Below are 21,479 nucleotides of genomic sequence, written 5' to 3'. Positions count from 1 at the left end.
TCAACTCTAGATGTCACCGCGCTCCGGATACACTCCACTAGAAACCTGTTGAAGCTCTCCACTTTTAGTTTGCCTAAAATCTCTGTCATGGTGGAAGAAGTAAATTGAACTCCATTGTCAGTGAGCAGCTCCTCGGGAGTCCGTTCTTTAGCAAACACTTCACAAACAAAAGGAATCACAGAGTTTGTGTTGGGTTCGGCTATACCTCGTACTTCCACCCGCCTGAAAAGATGATCCATCATGACAATAAAGTGTCTCATATTGGAAGGTAATACATGAAAAGGGTCGGAAAAAAAAAAATCAACCACAACTCTCTGCCACACCTTACCAGGACATGAAACAGGCACAGCAGTGCACACAGAGGTCACCAAATGTTTATCACTCAAACAGCATGGTGCACAATTTCTCACTAATCCTTCTACCTCCACATCCACTCCAGGGCACCAGAAATCATTTCTTATCCTACGCTTAGTGGCACTCATACCCAGATGGCCTACATGAGCTGTCTCCAAAATCTTTTGGTGGAAACATCCTGGGGGAATTAACTTATTACCGCTTACCAACAATCCTCCTTCCAAAGATAACTCATCCGCCACCTTGCAAAAAGATTACAAAGAATTCTCCAAAGTTTTTTCCCTCTGCCTCCCAAATTTCCCAAAAATCATGACCTTGGTCAATACAGTATCCTCCCTCAACCGATCACACAATTCCATTAAATTGGAACAAATGACCAAATCTTCAACTTATGCAATGATACATGCCTCAATTTCTTCCTGTAAATCTACTGAACACAAATCTAATGGTAACCAAGACAGAAAGTCGACTCTAATGTTCTTTCCTCCTGTAATATGAAGCACACTAAAACTCCAATAATTTGATAGGTACTCTGGCTGAGGATCTTAATTTGGATCCTAGACAAAATAGCAACGAGTGGTCTGTGATCGGTCCACAAGCTAAATTTTCTTTTCAAGAGATATGGCTTACACTTGCCGACACCCCAAACGCATTCCAACATATCACTTTCTATTACAGAATATTGTGTTTCCAAATCTTTCATGCTTCTGGAAGCAAACCCTACAGAGACTTCCGTCCCATCCATGACTTGTAGCAAAAAAAATCAATGCCCTATTGTAGGAAACTGGCTATATATATACTACACAAAAATGAGGTATAGTGTGTATAGAGACCAAGTGAACCCAGAGGTAGGAAGAGGTTAAAGTTAGATAGCACGTTACTCTCTAAATTGGTAGCTTGGTCGAGCAGTAAGGCAGTATCAGAGGACAGTGTTAAGCATTTGATGTACACACTCAGCAGATGGCAAATAAACATGGCACAGGTATGCATTAAATATTTTTCAGCAATAAGTTACTGGATATAGAACAGTTTGAAAATGCAATAGAAATTGTACTTTGTTTGATTTACAGGGTATGCAGAAGGATGCAACAGTTAGCAAATACAGTACATTGAAATGAATATGCTTTTATAGTAAATTACAGGTAAGTTACTTTCTACGTTACTTTTCTTACTCAAAGCAGGATACTTAGATTCAGCACTGGGACATTTCCTGGAAACAGGTACGTAAATAAGTTTTGGTTATTCACATGATTTTTAAAGAATATTTTTAGGTTTCAAAACTCCACACTTGGAAAGTTTTTGGAGAAAAAGTGTAAATGCTATCCTATGGAGAGAAAACAGGTTAACAGTCCATAGGTAAGTAATTGACTGTGGGAGTTAAGGTTCTGGGGTTAGACTCAGGGGTCCCCCAGGGTCAGTGTTGCACTGTTGTTACACCCTTAGCGGCACTGGGGCGGCGGGGTGCAGAGTGTTGAGGCCCACTGTTATCCAAAGGGGGACAGAGGGTCTCCGGATGGTGGCTGCTGGCAAGCAGGTCACTGGGTTGTGAGAGCAAAGCTCCTAGGGTTAAGGTCAGGGCAAATGGGGAAACAAAGTAGCACAAAAGGTGCACCCTCAGCGGCACTGGGGCGGCCGGGTGCAGAGTGCTGATTCGACGTTGGGCGCCCAGTTTTTTTCTATGGAGAACCTCAGGCAGGGAGACAAAGGACTTCTGGGTGCGACCACCACTGGGAGAGGTAAGTTGGGAAGTTAAGGATTGGTTAGGCACCGTCGGTTTGGGCACACAAGGCCGCGGGGCGTCGGGTGCAGGGGTGACTTCTGGGGTCGGATCTTCTTACCAGCTCCTGGTCGCGTTTAAGGGGGCCTTCTGGATTTAGGCTGCATTCGTCAGCTGGAGGCTTGAGGCAGGTCAGGGGGTCACCTGATCTCGGGTCAGGCTCGCCATGGTGACCTCCATGTGGTATATTTCCACTCGAGTTCGGGCCTGGTTCGGTGGGTGCAGAGTGGGCTGTATTTACGGTCCCTGACTGCTGCCAGGGGTTGCTGTTTGAACAAGTCCAGTGTTCACAAGAGGTTCAGTCTTTAAAGTGAAGGCAGGCAGGTCTTCCGTGGTTTTGAGGTTACTGGCTGCAGGACACACCGGGATTTTGCAGGAGCAGGTTCGAGGGGTGACAGGCCTGTAGGACTGGGGCAAGTTAGTGGGCGCTTTCCTCTTGTTAGCTCTGCATGGCTCTTCGGTCCTTCTCCTTATCTTCTTTTCTTGTCGTTTCTGGATCTGAGGAATCGAGGCTCAGGGTGACCCCTTAATACTAGATTTAGGGATATTACAGGTAGGTAAAGGGCATGGACCATTGGGTCCATTCCCTGGGGTGGGTACACCCCCTATTCTGCCACTCTCCAGTGGGAGGGCGGCTGGAGCCTGTCCCTGGTTGGCTGGGTCCCCCATCCTCAAGATGTCCGGGACTCGAGGCTGTGCTTCAACCCGCTTCCCCCACCTGAGAGGTGGAGTTGGCAACATCCCTCTTCCTCACTTGTTTTTCCCGCCCAAAGTGGGAGGTAGAACCACTAGGGACCAGTTGCTGAAAGCTGCAAATTGTCTGGAGAGGCTCACAAAGGCGGTATGCCTTTGAATCTTCTCCTTCGTGAATCCTGCCCATCCTGGGGGAGGAGGCTTGGTACCTCGTCCCAGGATGTGCATTGTTTCAGGTCCCCGAGAGCAGCAAGCTCTCGACCCAAGGGTCCCGAAACATGTCAGTTGGTGGCAGCCTAAGCAGCCACTCAGTCAGGTCACTAGGAGTTGGTCGAGTTTCAGGGGCATCTCTAGGATTCCCTCTTTGGTGCATTTTACATTAAATCCCACACTGGCATCAGTGTGGGTTTTATGTGCTGAGAAGTTTGGTAACAACCTCTCAGTCTTTAGTGTAGCCATTATGGTGTTGTGGATGTCGTGATGACAAACTCCTAGCACCATATACTCTTAATGGCAGCACTGCACTTACAGTGCCCTGGAATGGCCCTGGGTACTGTAAGGGCACAGGGCTCATGTACTTGTATCCTCACCGCTGGCATAGAGCAGCCAGCTAGAGGGGTGACTGATCTATGCCAGGGCAGTGGTTTGTGAGCAGGGCACACAGAGATGTTTGCCATATCGACTCTTCACTTTGTTCTGTACCAAGACACACAGCCTGCAAGGGCAGTGTGTGAGTGTCAGGGTACAGGGCCTCTAAGGGTGGCACAATAAGTGGTGCCGCCCTTAGGGGTCTTTTCTGGTCACAGTGCCCTTGGTACATGTGGTACCATTTACTAGGGGCTGACATGTGGCCAGAGATGCCAATTGGGGTTAGGCTTCATAACAGTTTTAGGGAAGAAACATAGGCCCTGGGTACCTGATTAGCAGGAGCCCAGGGCACACTCAGTCAAAGAACATCAGCAATTCATCAAAAAGTGGGGGCATACCATGCAAGAAAGAGGGCACGTTCTCACACAACCCCCCCAAACGAAAGAAGATTAGACTAACCTTTCCCTAGAGAGTCTTCATTGTGTAAGTGGAAGAACCTGGAAAGTCCATCTGCATTAGCATTGGCAGTCCCAGGTCTGTGTTCCACTTCAAAGTCCATTCCCTGTAGGGAGATGGACCACCTCAACATTTTAGGATTTTCTCCTTTTATTTGCATTAGTCATCTGAGAGGTCTGTGATCAGTTTGAACTAGGAAGTGAGTACCAAACAAGAATGGTCTCCCCTTCTTCAGGGACCAAACCACAGCAACGGCCTCCCTCTCAATGGCACTCCAACGCTGCTCCGCGGTGAGACGCCTTCTGTTTATAAAAGCAACAGGTTGGTCTTGGCCTTCCTCATTGGTCTGGGATAGGACCGCTCCTATTCATAGCAGAGGAATCAGTCTGCACTATGAACTGCTTGGCATAATCTGGAGCCTTCAGAATTGGTGCTGAGCACATTGCTTCTTTCAGGGAGTCAAAAGCCTTTTGACAACTAACTGTCCAGTTTACCTTTATGGGCATTTTCTTGGAGGTGAGTTCTATGAGGGGAGTCACAACGGACCCATATCCCTTCACAACCCTACTGCAGTACCCAGTCAAGCCAAGGAATGCCCTGACTTGGGCCTGGGTTGTTGGAGATGCCCAGTCCAGGATAACCTGGCACTTGGGCTGTAAGGGTTGTACCTGGCCTCCACCAACAAGGTGGCCCAACTACACCACAGTGCCCTGCCCTAGCTGGCATTCGGATGCCTTGATGGTTAGGCCTGCAGTTTGCAGGGCTTTTAAAACCTTCCCAAGGTGGATCAGGTGATCCTGCCAGGTGGAACTCAAGACAGCAATACCATCAAGATAAGCTGCACTAAAGGACTCTAACCCAGTCAGGACTTGATTCACCAACCTCTGGAAGGTGACAAGGGCATATTTTAAACCAAAGGGCATAACAGATTTCTCATAGTGCTAATAGTGCTCTAACAGTGTAACAGAAAAGCAGTGAGGTACGCACACATTACTAATTGATCAGAACAAATCTCAGTAGCGTTAAAAGATTTTTCAAATTGTATTAAACAGCAGTTCAGAATGCACAATCCATTGTGCACATATTTTTCATACAGCAGCGTTGTGTGCACAGATTCCAGAGTACAGTAAACATCACTGAAGTGTACACTGATTTCTCCTCGAGTAGTAAGAAGCCGTGCAGCGTCCCATTATTTCTCAAGGTGCAGCAAACAGTAGTGCAGTGTGAACATATATCTCATTGTGTGGTAAACTACTGCATGCAATGCTTTATCATAGCCAATTACAAGTAATGAAGTGTATACACAGAGCATAGTAAAAAGCAGTGCAGTGTGCACAGATTCGTCAGTGCAACAAAAAGCAGTGCAGCCCATATATTGCCGTCACACAGAATAAAACAGTGTGGTGTGAACAGATTACTCAGTGTAGTAAAAGCAGTACAGTGTGCACAGATTCCTCATATTGTCGTATGATGCAGTGCAGCATGCACAGATTTCTTATAGTGCAGTAAGATGCAGTGCAGCGTGCACAGATTTCTTAAAGTCTAGTAAGATGCAGAACAGTGTGCACAGATTCCTCATATTGTCGTATGATGCAGTGCAGCATGCACAGATTTCTTATAGTGCAGTAAGATGCAGTGCAGCGTGCACAGATTTCTTAAAGTCTAGTAAGATGCAGTGCAGCGTGCACAGATTTCTTAAAGAGTAGTACGATGCAGAACAGTGTGCACAGATTCCTCACATTGCAGTATGATGTACCGCAGCGTGCTCATATTTCGTAAAGTGTAGTAAAAGCAGTGTGCACAGATTCCTCAATGCAATGAAAAGCAGTGCAGCATGCACAGGTGTCTCCCAGTGCAGTAGGATGCGGTGTAGAATGCATGGATAGTGCAGTACAGATCAGTGCAGTGGCACTGATTCCTCACAGTGCAGTAGTATATAGAGCAGCATGCACAGATTCCTCACAGTGCAGTAAGATGGAGAGTAGTGTGCACAGTTTCCTCACAGTGCAGTAAGATGCAGTACTGTGCACAGATTCCTCATAGTGCAGTAAAATGCAGTGCAACAGTGCAACAGTGCAAGGATCTCCTCTTTAACACAAATGATGCCCACAAACACCCCCAGGGCGGGAAGGAAAGCCCCCCAGGCCCCCCGGATAGAAGAGCCCAGCTCAGTCCCAGGGGCCCCTGGATAGAAGAGCCCAGCTCAGCCCCAGGGGCCCCTGGATAGAAGAGCCCGGCTCATCCCCAGGCGCCCCCGGATAGAAGAGCCCAGCTCAGCCCAAGGACCCCTGGAAAGACTAGCCCAGCTCAGCCCCAGGGGCCCCCGATAGAAGAGCCCAGCCCCAGAGGTCCCCGGATAGAAGAGCCCAGCTCAGCCCCAGGGCCCCCGGATAGAAGAGCCCAGCTCAGCCCTAGGGTTTCGGATAAAAGAGCCCAGCTCAGCCCCAGGGCCCCCGGATAGAAGAGCCCAGCTCAGCCCCAGAGGCCCCCGGTTAGAAGAGCCCAGCTCAGCCTCAGGGCCCCTGGATAGAAGAGCCCAGCTCAGCCCCAGGTCCCCGGATAGAAGAGCCCAGCTCAGCCCCAGGGCCCCCCGGTTAGAAGAGCCCAGCTCAGCCGCCCAGGGGCCCCCGGATAGAAGAGCCCAGCTCAGCCCCAGGGGCCCCCGGATAAAAGAGCCCAGCTCAGCCCCAGGGCCCCCCGGATAGAAGAGCCCAGCTCAGCCCGGCTCCTGCAGAGATTCCCTCCAGGATTATTCAGTCTATTTCTTCAAACACAGCAGAAGGTGCTGACAATCTCCTACCTGAGCAGAGACCTGTGCAGACGTGTCCAGGCTCTATCCTCCTCCTGGGAGGATGATGGGGGGGGGGGCAGATCTGGACTCTGAGGGGGACAGGGGCAGATCAGGGGTCTGATGGGGTGGTCTGAAGATGAAGGTAACTGCCCACCAGACAGACAGGGCTCCTTCATCCTCTGCAGCAGTCTGGATACAGAGCAGATGGAGGAAGTGATGTCAGCACCGCTGCTGGTGCTGTCTCTGCCATTGCTGACCCGGAAGAGAAAACTCTTCACCCTTTTATTCCATGTGTAGCTTTGTGGATTTCATCAGCAGGCGAGGAGCGCCCTCTGGTAGCCGCTGACGGAACCGCCGCCTCCAGGCTCCAGCAGTGAATACTTTTCACACAAACAAGCATTTATACCTGTAAAGACCTGGGATTTCAGGGCCTCACACTTGGTTGCTGCTGTAGAAAAGTATTTGTAGCTTCCCTTCAGATGAGCATCTTCCAAACACCGATGTAAAGGACTTAAGAGTATTTACAGAAAGGTGGCAACTAGAAGTGACAGTCTGAATTTCAATGAATATATCTGTATTTCAATGAATATATCAATGTTTCAATGAATATATAAGTATTTTGGTTAGTTTTGCAATCAAAATGGACAGTGTATTAATTTTTTTAAAGTATCTATTTGTAGTTTTTTTCAAATCTACAGCGTGGTACGTAGGAAAGTAAACAGAGGAAAATACCATGGAGTTTTAACCCCTTGCATGCTGATGACGGCCCCCGTATGTCATGCACCGCGGTGCTCGTGTGCTGATGACGGCTGGGGGCCGTCATGAACCCGCCCACTTGCGATTTTGCCGCACAGGCGCAGAATCGCGGTCGCATGCAAGGGGTTAAACACCAGATCAGTGGCAATGCAGCATAGGTCATGTGTCACAGCAATAATTAAAGAACATAGCTGCCAAGGTTTCATATTGCTATGTGTGACATTTTCATAATTTCAGTGTGATTATGAGTGACATTTCAATGACAATGAGTGACACTTTTTTGCGAGAATAAATCAAGCAATGAAGACGAGGGAAAGACATTTAATTAAATTAAATTTGAGCAACAAAAAAATCTTTAAACTGCTGCAAAGCACTTGAAACCCATTAAGCCTCAGGCTGAGGCGCAGAGAAGTCTCAGGCATAGCCAACAGCCAGTGCGCTGCAGTGTTTATAATTTTATAAATGAGTCTCCCTCAACATTTACACAGTTGTTTCGAAGTATTTCAAGGAATGGCTCGTTCAACTCGAGGCAGCTCAGCACGAACTAGTAAATATACAAAATAAACTACCTGTTCTATTTTCCATCCACATGCTCCAATAATTGGTGTATTTTTGCTGCACTTTAGTTCAGCTAGCATTCATGTACCACACGTATACATCCGGGTACGAGCTGCCTCACAAACATGGGCACTACCTTCGAGAGACACCTACCAGCCTCTTGAGAGCGCTGAATTTAATTTCCTATCATCACCCAAGTAAAGCACAATTTTGCTGTTGGCTCGCCAGGATAAAGTCAAGTCAAAACTAAGGGGGGGACAGACTGGAGCAGTAGCACGCACCCCAGGCATTTTGGTGGCAGGAGGATCGCCACCTCCGGGATGGTGGTGGCGATCCTTCCACCTTCAAATGTTGATTTACCCACCGCCAAATTAAGATGGCGGTGGGTACCGCAGTGGACGGAAAGTCCGTCCGCTGCATTTCTGCTGGTGGCAGTCATCACAATTGTCTGGCAGACGGAGCAGGGGCACTAATATGGTGGCAGTACCTACCAGGCACCGTCCGCCATACTAGGATGTGGGATATTAAAGGCCTTCCCATGGCGGCATTGGGGATAGGGTCTAGGGGCCCGTTGAGGGCCCCCCGTGTATCTGGGGGAGGTGGGGTGCACTTGCCGGTATCTATAGTACCCCCTACATTTCGCTGCGCCTGGTGCCAGGCACCGTGTGGTGCCTGCAATGTGGTGCAGGGAAATGTTAGACATGTGATTTTAACATCGCGGTGGGTACTGCTGTCAGCAGCACTTACCACAATGTTAAATTGCGGAATGCAACCGCCATGGTGGCAATCGCATCCTAATTTGCGGTGCGGGACCGCCGCAGGTCTGGCGGCCGGTCCAAAAACCGCGGGGATGGCTGGCAGACTCAGGTCAGCACGCCATCCTAGTGACCCCCTTAGTCACAGCCTCGTGGAGCCAGTGGGCAATTATATGGAAGATGATAGATCAAGTGTAGTGGCATTAGTAAACAGTGTCAAGTGAGCGTTCAGGTGAGAGAAATCATGTTAAATCAGCCGGCCTGAGAAAGGTGTTGTGCCGTACATGTTGTGTGTGCATGTCACTGACTGGCCGCTAGGTGCAAGTTTGTGTTTGACTGCAAGTGTGGGTGTGACTCGTGTGTGTGTGTGGCACATGGAGGTCAGAAGGCAAGTCAAGCACAGGTTTGGAAATTGGTTACTGGCAGCAATTGTTATTTTATGGCCCTCACTGACTCCTAGCAGGGTTAAGCAAACACTTACCTGAAATTAATTCAGTGGTGGCCAGCTCAAGAGCAGCTGCATTTCACGTGATGCCTGCCGCCTGGCTTCCTTCTCTCGGGCAGTGGACTCAACTTCACAGTCATGGGTCCCAGTGATCTGGGACCTCGAACTAACCACTCCATCAACTGCAGTCAGTCCGAATGTTCTAAGTGACTCCGCCGCCGCCCAGGGATGTGGTGAGACCGGCTGAGAGTTGGTCAATCGCAATGCAGCGAGCCGCCGAGTTTCATTACCAGACCAGCAGCAGAGAGCACGTGTCACGGGAGGCAGCCCATGACAAGTGAAAGTAAGCTGCGTTACTGCGCAGTGATTCAAACCAGTCTGTACATTGTAGCAAGCAGGCAGCTCAGAGCCCAGCTCCCAAGCAGTCTTCTGAATAGCGCGGGCTGCCTGCCTGGCCCACTAACACTAGTATTATTAAAAGACCAGCCCCCACTAGGTCCAGGGCGCTTGACTGGCACAGGTGCTTTATGCGTGACTTCACATTTCAGTGCGGTGATGCGGACCACCACACTGAAATGTGTTCGTCTAGCGCCTGATGCATGGTACTTGGCAGGACTGAAAGGAACAGCTTATTTCTAATTCTATGTGAATGTGGCTTATTCCTTATTTTTGATACGGTTTTATATCCTCGCACAAGACTGAAATTTAGGCACTAATTAGGTTTTGAGTTTCTGATTTAAGAGTACAACTGTCTCCTAAATTATCAAGATAGCGGCCTCTTCCAGGCTTTATTGTTTTGTTTACAGTAACCACCTCCCTCTCTCAACAAAGATTCACTGACACAAAATAAAGCAATTTATCTTTGAAACAATTAATTCCTAAGATAGAGATATCAAATATGAACCAGAAATGTCTCACACAGTTTGCATTGTATCATAAAAATGAGTGGGTGTTACTGGTCTGAGGAACAGGGGAGGGGCATTTAATAAATAGAAAATATTGTACTCCTTCACATAGGCTCCTATATCATAGTACACTCGTCATCAGTACACTGTTGATTAGTGAGTGTGCCAACTCTTTGTAGCATTGTCATGCAAGCAGCCTTATGTGCCTCGACAGCGACATTGGGAACAGGAAAATAAAATATCAGGGTGCCCGGCCCCATGGTCGCCCCCAAAAAGACAACTCCCACTACGAATGCCATAGACAGCTAACCTTTCCAATGGTGGGTTAAATACTGGAATATTTACATTTTGTGAAGCAAGGTCAGACGGTCCATGAATTGTGGTGCCACCCCTAGGTTGATAATTAAGGTATCCAAAATGGAGCCCCAGTAGCACAAAGTACTGTACAGTCCGCAGGAAATGCAAAATGTCACAGGCCGTACACTACACCTTCAGCACCTCCAGCACTTGGAATCGTCTGCCGTATGTGCTTTATAGATCCACTCCTGATTCAGAAAAGGGGTTGGTGATGAACAGAGTGTCTGAATTAAGCAGGATGGTGCAGTGAGCTAAAAAACGGTGTTGGATCTAGCCCTGATCTCTTGACTGGGTGAGAGATTTCTGCTTAATTCAGAGACTCTGTCCCTCACCACCCCTTGTTGTAAATATTATAGATCCACTCCGGCATCCAGTGTAGGAACTTGAAATAACGGAATTTCAACCTGACCTCCTGGAGGAAACTTCCATGGTCGTCCCAAAGGTTGTGCCCGTCCTGCTCAGACAGTGAGAGGCACAGCCTCTGCTCCAACACACAGCATAAAGTGTGGGCAGTGGTGCTCGAAGAAAGGCTGTCCATAGTGGTAACATACAATCCCACCATAGTGTCCTTGAATCCTTTCCACATCAGGATATAATGCAACATTTTGACAGTCTCAAGATCATAAGGGGGAGCACCCAGCATGTGCCGCAGGCTCTGCAGGAGCTGTCAGTGATGCGATTGTGGCAGCCCATAATCACGCATGAGAGTAGCAAAGGGGGCCAACTCACCGTCCCCTACTATATCGTCAACAAAGCGTATCCCTCTGGTCCTCCACTGTGTAATCAGAGTTCAGATCATACTTTGTTCCAAGCAGCTCCTTGAGAAGAGCAGGGATCAGCAATGCGTTATACGTCTGAGCCAGGTGAAGCGGGGGGTCAGTCAACCACCACTGTTATGCCTCACAGTAGCAGCCAAATCGTTCATCGAATTACCTCTCAAGGACCTTCCTGCCCTCTCACAGCACCTGTGCATAGGAGATGAACCCAGCGTTTTCCTCCAAGTTAGGGGAGAGGAGTTGGCCTAACGGCTAGGGCGGTCGACCTCGAACCTAGGGAAATGGGTTCGAGTCTCGGCAATGACGCTGAACATCCTGTGATTCTGGGTAAATCACTTAATCTCCCCGTGCCTAACAAAAATGAATGTGTCCTAATGTAACGCAACTGGTGCTATGTAATTCGCTCTGATACCCTATTCGGGTCAAGTTCGCACTATATAAAACTCTATTAAAAAAAAAGCACTGGCTCAGATATTGGTACCATCTGTGCTTGTCTTCAGGGGCTTTATTATTATCATTATTATTTTGAATTTGTATATCAGCTTACAGCTACCCAAGAGGGTTTCCAGGCGCTGTACAAGGACACCAGAGAAGTAGAGCAGTCTATTGGCTGAAAAGCCATGTTTTCAAGGATCTGCGAAATGAAAGAAGATTAGGTTGCAGACGGAGGGGCAATGGCAGGGTGTTCCATAGGGTGGGGCCCAAGTAGGCAAAAGAGCGCCCACCCATGCGAGAAAGTTTGATTTTTGGGATTCGAAATTTTTCTTGGGTGGAGGATCAAAGACTACGGGAGGGAACATAAGGGCAAACTAAAAGTTACTTTATTATTGCTTTATTATGTGCATTTGTTTGCCTACTCACCTGGCAATTATACCAACTGAAACAAGCCTGTTTGTTGGTTTTCTCCACAGCTCGGAAATTCCGTTTGCCTCTTTGAACCACACACAAAAGGTGTGAGTGACATTTTTTATGTATTGTATGTTTGTTTACTGTTCATTGTCCTGACGAAAGCTCCCCAGACCCGTGTGGGCCCTGTGAGCTGAAACATGTTGACACTTTTCTGAGAAGATATGGTAGTTCAATAACTCAACTACCTACATATCACAATGGTTCTTAATAGTAGTGACTAGTTTCTTTACATTAAAATTTCCTTTTTGACTAGACACTATTTTTTAGCTCAGTTTTCCTCTTTTGATCTCTGGACACTTCTACATGCACCAGAAGTAGCCTCGGGTGAGGCAGGCATCCTGCACGTTAATCGCTGACCCAATGACTATGCCAGGACTCCTGATGGGGCGGAAAAAAGATATACCGCAACGATAATACCAGGAAGTCTATGAGGGTTTTCGATAAAAAACTAATGGTTTTGTAGAAACTAGTGTCCATTCCTCTTTGATTAATAGTAACTTGTATAGGGGAAACGAATGGACTTCTTATCCTCTTCCCTCCATTTTTTTGATATCATACTCTGTAGAATAGCCAGACCGGAAACTGGACTGGAAAGGGTGTAGGAGCCCATTTGTTTCAATGAACTTAGATAAATGTCCTTTGATATGTCTCTCCAGGATCTTAGAGAGAGAAGGCAGAAGTGAAATAGGACGGAAATTGGAAGGAAGAGAGGGGTCTGCATTAGCCTTTTTTAATAATGGGACGGTCATAGCATGTTTCCAGTCAGGGGAAACAGTTGAGTTCCTAAGAGATGAGTTGAGCAACTGAAGAATATGGTCAAGAGAAGGGTATTCAATTTGTCGCAAAACTGTAATAGGCAATAGATCACAAGGAGATCCAGATTTGATTTTGCTGAGATGTTGAATGAAAGATTTCATGTCCAGAAGTGGCCAGGAGTCAAGATTAATCGTTGTCTGTGTTGAAACAGAGCGATTATCAAGCGCTAAGGAAGAGCAGATAGCGGACTCCGCAAAGGAAGGAACAGGAGGGGTGGCAGTGATAGCCAGGGCCGAATATATAGTGTCTACTTTTTTAAGAAAGAATTGAGCAAGCTCTTCGCATTGTGTGGTATTGAGAATAGGAGGTGGTGGCAGGGTGGTAGCGCCCGATAGATCCTTGACAAGGTTGAATAGGGTTTTAGCACAATTATTCACCTGCGTAATAGACAAGGAGACATAGTTAGCGCGTGCAGCCCTGCAGTGGGAATGGTAAGAACGCTTAATGGTAAGATAAGCAAACGTAGCTTCAGATGAATACGTTTTTCGCCATCGACGTTCAGAATTTTTACATTTCGTTTTCTCCCTTTTTAGTTCATCATTGAACCAGGGGGCGGGGGACGGGGATTATTTAGCTTCTTGGTCAAAGGTGGGAGGCAGATATCAAGGGTAGTCTATATCCAGTTGCGGAACGCTAACAAATCCAAAGTAAGATTATATAGGGCTTAGGGACATTATTAGACAGCAATAAATTAAACTTAGTCATGTCCAGGTTTTTCCAATTCCTAAAGGGTATAGCCATGGGGCTGCTATTTGTGGGTGCAAGATGGGGGGCAACTACATTAAAGCCCACTAAAAAGTGATCAGTCCAACTAAGTGGAATGGCCGCTGGGTAATGTAAAGAAAGCAAATTGGAGAGAATAGGGTCAAGGAGATGGCCAGCTTTGTGTGTAGGCCCCCAGTTTTGAAGTAAAATGTTCAAAGCTGCTAGATCCGAAACCAAGGTATTACAAGTAGTGCAATTGGGATCCTCTAGATGGAGGTGGAGATCACCAATGATTGTGAAATTAGCTGAGCGTAACAGAAGCGGGGCGACAAAGTCAGGGAAATTAGAAGCTCATGAACCAGCAGGGCTTGGAGGGCGATACGCTAGTAGCACAGACAGAGTGAACTGTGGTGTCAGAGTTCGTTTAAAAGTTGCAGCTTCACAATCAGGAATTAATAGTTCATCAAATTTGCAGCACAGATTTTTTTTTAAAATAATAGCAATTCCTCCGCCCACCCTGTCTCCTAAATCTTTTCTTACAATCACATAGTTCGGGGGTGGGGCTCTGGCCACATCAGGTCCAGATTAACTGTTAAGCCATGTCTCCGTTAAGAAGATGGCATCGGGTTGGAGATCCACCAAGAGATCAAAGATGTCTGCCTGATGTTTGGGGAGGGATCGACAATTAATGCTAAAAAAAAGAAAAATATTTGGGGGAGCTGGCTTTTATTTCTTGGCTAATTGGGTAGGCATGTAGGCAGAAGTGCTGGGTGTAGTGGTGTGACTGAAGTCAGTGGGGGGGGTTTAAAAAGAAATCTACAACCTGGACAGACTGAGGTGTTGGTGTTAGCATCCCAACAGACGCACATTGATCGGGGGTAAGTGCGAAGGTTGCGTAGCTGAGTGGAGGAAAACTTGATTTTGGTGTTGTTTTGAGGGTTACCAGGGGCAGGGATTTGGGCCCCAGGTCCCGGCCTGGTGCAGACGGGCGCAGACGGGCTGGCCTTTGGCGCGCCACTGGCACACCCGCTGCGCGCGTCCGCTACGTGCTAGTTCCATGGGCTGTTTTTAAAGAGCCCGCCAGGGCAGGGGACGCAAGCACTAGAGCGTCCCTTGCCTAAGATGATGGCAGCAAATGGCACAACCCGGAAGTGGGTAAAAAATTAGCGCGCAAAGTTTACCCTTGGCCTCCCTCCACTCAAACAGTCCGCTCTTGACTACGGTGGACCGGGGGGGGCAGAGGAAAAAGTGCACATTTTATCGTTTTGGGAGATCTGAACTACCATCTGGAGAATTTGGAGTCCAGTGACACCTTCTCCCTGATCGACGCTATGTCCGCCTGTGGGCTGAACCAACTGGTGAGGGGTGCCACCCACCAGGCGGGACATACGCTTGACGGTATCTTTTCTAATGATGAAAGGCTGACAGTTAGTTCCCCTTTACCCCTCTCATGGTCCGACCACTACGCGGTGCCATTTGAACTGTCATGTACTACTCTGGACAGTCTGGAAAGGATCCCAAGTAAGAGGGTAGCTAGGCGAAATCTAAAGAACATCTCAAACAACCTGCTTGCCCCTATGATCTCCAGTATTACAATCTGCCAGGAGGTAGACGTAGGTCTTTCAGTCTCGCAGTTTGAGAAGGCTGTTACTGTGTGTTAGACCTGTCTGCTCTTGTGAGTCCCCTCACAATTATGATTTATTTTGTCCCCTTTGCCTCCTAGTGTTAGTAGTTTTTTTTTATGTCCACCAGGATTCTTTTTAGTGTGGCAGGGGGCTAGGTGTTCCTTGACTAGGCCGGCCTTCTTTTCCTCTGAGGCCTAGTCCATATCCTGAAAATTTAGGGACGCCTGGAAACCTAAAACGGTGTCCAGCAACTGCCATAACTGCCACCTTAGGAGAACAGATCCATTGGGTTCTATGGAGAACGTTCTGGAACCTGCCAGCACCTTCCTACGGTCCAGGTCCAGCCTATAAATAGCCAAGTCCAGGGCGGCCATTGGGTAGTACGCACTGACCAGAGTAGTGTGGTAGTAACTGACCAGGAGGGAGGCAATTCATAGGAGTAGGACAGCGCTCTGCAGGGATAGATCGTTCTGTGGGCCGGCTAAACCCTTGTACTGACGCTGCCCCTCTTGGACTGACCGAACCCTGACCAGGTAGCTCCGCTTCTAATATTGGAGCCCAACTCCGCACCTACTACCTCAGGACTGGTGACTGAGAAAGTGACCAAAGGTCTGCCAGTAACCCAGAACTTCCGAATTGCCCACACCGCGCTAAGTGTGGAAGCGGCACAGAACTTATTATAAACAGGACAGGTGCGTCTGGGCAGCACTCACCGCCAGGAGAATTCAAGGCATTGCGGCATTCCAGCAAGAGTGTGGTTCCCAGCCGCATTGGATCGGAGTCCGACAGCTGTCATATCGGAGGCGCGGCCCAGCGGAGATTCCTGGAGCTGAAGAGGGAGGTCTGAAGTGACGTCGCGGAAGGCGGGGTGACGGAGGACGAGGCCGTGCAGAGATGACGCACTGAAGCAAGGAGCCAGCAGCGACGTTGGAAGTGGGTGAGCCAGAGCGACGGAGGCCGGGCGGAAGCGGAGCCAGCCTGGAAGCGATCAGCCCGACGATCGTGAGGAACTTCGTGTGAAATCTCCGAGGGAAGGTGCACTCCGCTTCATCGATCCTGTTGTCGAAATAAGTGGCCCGAAGACTTTTCCCGCGAAGATTCCCGCCTCCGGACGGCTGCGACGGACTGCTGCCCTGACTGTAGACCTGTTTTGGCGCCTGGCGTAGACCTTGGTAGAGCGAGACGGTAGACGGGCCTTCCTGGTGACGCCATCGATCTTTGAGTTAAGTATTTGTGGGTCGCTCCCATAGTCTTTGGTTGTTGACACTTTAGCAAGTGTCTTTGTTGTTCACGCTGTGTGAGTGTTTTTGTCGGTGACACTTTGCTAGCGTACTTTGTTGTTTTATTATTTGACGACTGCAGCCGCCAAAAACCGAGGGTTTTGTTCTTTGCTGGGACTTGGTAAATCCCGTAACCCTTGAAGTTTGTGAAACTCGGCTAGTGTGCAAGATGCCTGGTCGTAGTACTTTGTTCAGTTGTTTCAGACCTTGTGGTGCGGATTCCCTGCTGGAGGACTCGTGTCCGATACCTCCGGTTGGAACTCCTACTTATGATCTATATAGCAAACATGGGCTAGGCCCGATTACCTTTAACGATTATTGGATTAAATATACAAAGAAAGACGGCGACCTTCGTTGGCCACCTCACGGTAGCTTCGAAGCGTCGATCTTAGATAATCTAGAAATAAAGTTGTTCGAACGTAAATCAAGACCGGCCATGTTTGATGCCTTTCGGTTGTGGCGCAAAGAAGCCCGACAGAAAGAAATCAGACAGAATAAACGTAGTCAGCGAGATAATGTTGCTACCATAGTGAAGAAAGCTGAGCAGTTCCAGCGTGATAAGGAGGATAAGGATAAGGAAGTGTTTGAGAGATTACAGCGTATGACCATAGATAAATGTTATCCTGCTTTACCTACGGAGTTGGATAAGAAGGAAGAGGCAGTTGAGGATCCTTTAATGTCCTATCTAATGAAGTCGCCACCTCCGTACGTTCAGGGTACCGCAGCTCCTGTGGTCCCTGCCGTACCTGTTCTCCCACCTATTGTTCCTCCGCCTGTTCCTCAACCTGCACCCGTTCTTCCGACTGTTCCTGCCCCTTTGTCTGTTTCTATTCCTACTGCTCCTCCGCTTCCTCATACTCCTGCTCCCGCTACTGCTCCTGTTTTGTTAACCCCTGCTGTTGCTACTGTTTCTACTCCTTCTCTTGTTAGTCCTGTGTCTTATCTTTCTCCCTCTACTCGTAGCCGTAATTCTCCTATTGCAGCTAGTTTCTTTCAGTCGCTCGGACCTGTTCATGGGTCCGCTGGTTCCGATGGTCCTCAGAGACGTAGCCAGCTTCCTGGAAACAGAGAACGTGTTGCACTTTATAATATGGCGATGGGTTGGATGGTAAACCCCCTTAGAAATCCACCCCGTGTTGTTCTCGAAACGTTTAGTCAATTCAACATACCGACCCAAAGGTATGTGTTTGATGAGATGTGCAAGTTCCTACATGACCAGATAGCGGCCGATGCGCCTGACGAGGTGCTGACCGCCCTGTCTGACCTTCGGCTTCAGTTCGCAACTGGGCTGATAGTGGATACTAATGTCCGACGTGCTATTGAGCGGTTGCTATCTCTTCGTCCCGCTCCTATTCCTCATGCACTGTTTGTTGAGGATATCGAAAAACAAGACGATTCTGGCCAATATCCTATGCGTGAAGTTCCGCCGGTTTGGATACCAGCTGATGCTAATGCTAATCCTCCGGTATTGGCGCACTTTGAGCGAGTGTGGATACACCTCCCATGGAAACGATCGGAAGTGCTTCAGGTGAAACAATCTTTGCCCGATCCTCGTAAAAATCCTACAGGGTATTATAAAGAATTATCGCAGCTCGTAGATGCCACGGTGATGAATCTTGCCGATATCGACATGTTGTTTGGCAACGTCGTACCGCAGCCGGTATGGGCTAAGATTCGTCACCAGGATCACGCAAATGAATTAGGTGGTGATTGGGCTGCCATTACAGCGGCAGATGCTGGACAAGTGGCTGCTACTAAACCCGATCAATTGATTACTGCTCTCCCTCAAAGAATTATTACGTTAATGAAAACGCTTATGCCAGCTATGAGAGTAAATTGGGACAAACTGTCCGCTTGTAAACAAAAGAAAGATGAGAGTGTTTCCGACTTCTTTACGAGGTTTGAGGAAGCATTCATTGACCATAGTGGACAGGATATGGGTACTGAGGGTGGACAGAGGTTGTTTGTGGATAAATTTGTTTCAAATTTGTTGCCCGATTTGAGCAATAAATTGAAGAATTCAGAGAGTGCATGGGCCGTTTCTACCTCAGCTCAGATATTGGCTACGGCACAATATTACGAAAATAGGGAGAAGGAAGAAAATGACCGTGCTGACAAAAAGACAAAAGAGCTGAAAACTAAAGTGTTGCTGCAACAAGCGTATCCGCCGCGTTCCAATCAGTATGCGCCTCAGCAGAATAGGTCGCAGTCGCAATCGAATAGATCACAGTCGCGTAACGATTCCTCCTTCCAAAGATCCTCGTTAGGGTATAATCAATGTGCTTATTGTAGACAAGAGGGACACATCAAATTCAATTGTCCTGCTCTAAATGACCGTAATAGTGGTAATTCGTCTAAAGGAGGCCGTGGTGGTTCACAGCAGGCATCACGTGGTAGAGGTCGTGGTGCTCAAAATGATCGCTCAGACAATTCATCTAATTCTAATAATTGTTTCGATCAACGTGGATCGTCGCAAGGACGATCTGCGCAGTACAATGTAGACGATTATTATGTCGATCAGGGAACTGACGACAGTAATTACTAGGATAGCCAAAGACGAGGAGAGGGAGTGGTATCAGTTCCGGTTGATCAGAGAGGGCCTTACGTCGCAGTTGCTACATCGGGCGTCGTTGAGCCTTTTCTGTTGGACACTGGTGCAGCGAAAAGTTCTATCATGCATTCGAAACTCCCTGGCGCACCTTTGTCTGGCTTAACAAATGTTTCCGTTGGATTCTCTGGCGCCCCCGTTAGCAATCCAGTTTCTCGCCCTTTGCCCCTTCAAATTGGGCCACGTGAGCTCCAAGCTCCGTTGATTTTAACCACGGGTTGTGGCGAGAATCTTTTGGGCCTGGATTTGCTTAAACGTTTGTATGCAACATTGTATTGTTCTCCTGCGGGTGTAAAGCTTACGTTAGGAGAGAGGGTTGTCTCTCCTATGTACTTGTCTCTTGATAAGCTCCCACCGGAATTGAGTTCTCTTCCTGCATCTTTGTGGGCGACGGGTCCAAATGATGTGGGCCTACTTGATATCTCTCCCTATGTTGTTCAGTTGAAATCGAATGTGCGATTGCCACGTATTCCCCAATATCGTATCTCCCTTGATGGTGAACGAGCACTGTTGGCGATCATCTATGATTTGATCGGAAAAGATGTTATTGAAGAGACTCGGGGAAACGTGTGCAACAGTCCTGTACTGCCTATTCTTAAACGCACGGATCCTACAAAACCGCCTGTTTATCGTTTTGTTATCGATTTACGGGAGGTGAATAAAATTGTGGTTCCTCAATTCCCTGTTGTGCCTGACATTACGGCGCTACTAACTCTGATTCCAGCCACTGCATCATGGTTTTCGGTGATTGATTTGAAAAATGCGTTTTTCAGCATCCCGATTGCCGAAGAGAGTAGGGACCTTTTCGGTTTCTCTCTCGGTGGGCGTAGCTTCCGGTTCAAACGCGCTCCTCAGGGCTACTGTGAAAGTCCATCTATTTACAGCCAAGCCTTGAAGGGTCAACTGGATGCGTTCAAGTTGCCGGTTGGTGCGGCCTTGATCCAATACGTCGATGACTTATTGGTGGCTGCTGATACTCAGGACATTTGTAAAATAGCTACGGTATCATTGCTGCAACATCTCTGTGAGCTAAATCACAAGGTGTCACCTTCTAAACTCCAATATTGTTGTCAAGAAGTAACCTATCTAGGTCACTTATTGTCAAAGGAGGGAAGGAGATTGACCCCAGAGAGAATTGCAGCGATTGCGCGAATGGCTGTGCCACAAACCCAAAGAGATGTGCGTGCCTTTCTAGGTATCACGTCGTACTGCAGGCAGTGGATTCCTAATTTTTCATTGCTAGCGAAACCATTGGTGGCTCTTACGTGCAAGGATGTTCCAACTCCTTTACCATGGACGGAAGAATGTCAGAAAAGTTTTTCTGAATTACGTGATTCATTGTGTTCGGCTCCTGTGTTAGGTACCCCTGACTACAGTAAGCCATTTACACTATATGTTCACGAGAGGGAAGGTTGTGCTTTGAGTGTCTTAACGCAGCCTTTTGGTGGTAAGCAACGTCCATGTGCATATTTTTCTTCGACCTTGGACCCAGTAGCTAGAGCATTGCCGAGTTGTTTAAGAGCAACCGCGGCAGCTGCGGTCTCCATCCGACAATCAGCAGGATTGGTCATGGATAATATGCTTACGGTGATGGTTCCGCATGCAGTCGATACTTTGTTGAATCGTACGAAAACTCAGCACTTGACGAGTGCGAGGTTGTCTGGGTACGAATTGACGCTCTTGGCAAGCCATATTCAGATAAAACGTTGTAATGTCCTAAATCCGGCAACTTTGTTACCAATTAGCCCAGATGCAGATGAAGTAGCAGAACATGACTGTTACTTGCGGACAGAAGAGGAAACGAAAGGTCGAGTGGACCTTAAAAACACCCCATTGGAAGATCCGGATGGCACTCTGTATGTGGATGGGTCATGTTTCAAGTTACCGAATGGTGATGTGACTACTGCTTATGCTGTTGTAACATTGAATACTGTCGTTGAGACTGCAAGATTGAATCAGAATTCTGCCCAAGCTGCGGAGCTGATTGCGCTTACTAGAGCATGCGTGTTAGCGAAAGGGAAACGTGTGAATGTGTACACTGATAGTCAATATGCGTTCGGTGTAGCGCATAGTTTTGGACGATTGTGGCGAGAGCGTGGTTTCTTGACATCGCACGGTACGAAGATACAGCATGGCCAGCTTGTGAACGATCTTTTGGATGCATTGACTTTGCCTAAGCAAGTTGCGATTGTTAAATGTAGTGCACATCGTAAAGTGATGGATGATGTTGGTCGTGGTAACGCGTTTGCAGATGAGATTGCTAAAGAGACTGCCCGGAACCTTGGCACTCGAATGTATGTGACGAGTTCGGTCAGGTGGCCTACA

At 47.9% G+C, this 21,479-nt stretch overlaps 1 protein-coding gene across 1 annotated transcript in view; it reads right to left on the bottom strand.

The window, feature by feature from the left end:
• LOC147737873 (uncharacterized) overlaps positions 1–6,854 on the bottom strand; it is a 28,316-nt gene extending 21,462 nt beyond the window's left edge. The window contains exon 1 of the mRNA XM_086947819.1: positions 6,669–6,854. The gene's annotated coding sequence lies outside the window, so the exon portion shown is untranslated. The remainder of the gene's footprint in view (positions 1–6,668) is intronic.
• Between the last annotated feature and the right edge of the window lie 14,625 nt (positions 6,855–21,479).

The sequence above is a fragment of the Lissotriton vulgaris genome, chromosome 1_1 (assembly GCF_964263255.1).
Source record: "Lissotriton vulgaris chromosome 1_1, aLisVul1.2, whole genome shotgun sequence".
NCBI classification, from domain to species: Eukaryota; Metazoa; Chordata; class Amphibia; order Caudata; family Salamandridae; genus Lissotriton; species Lissotriton vulgaris.
The sequence above is the reverse complement of the archived record's forward strand: the minus strand, read 5'-3'. Positions and strand labels throughout refer to the sequence as shown.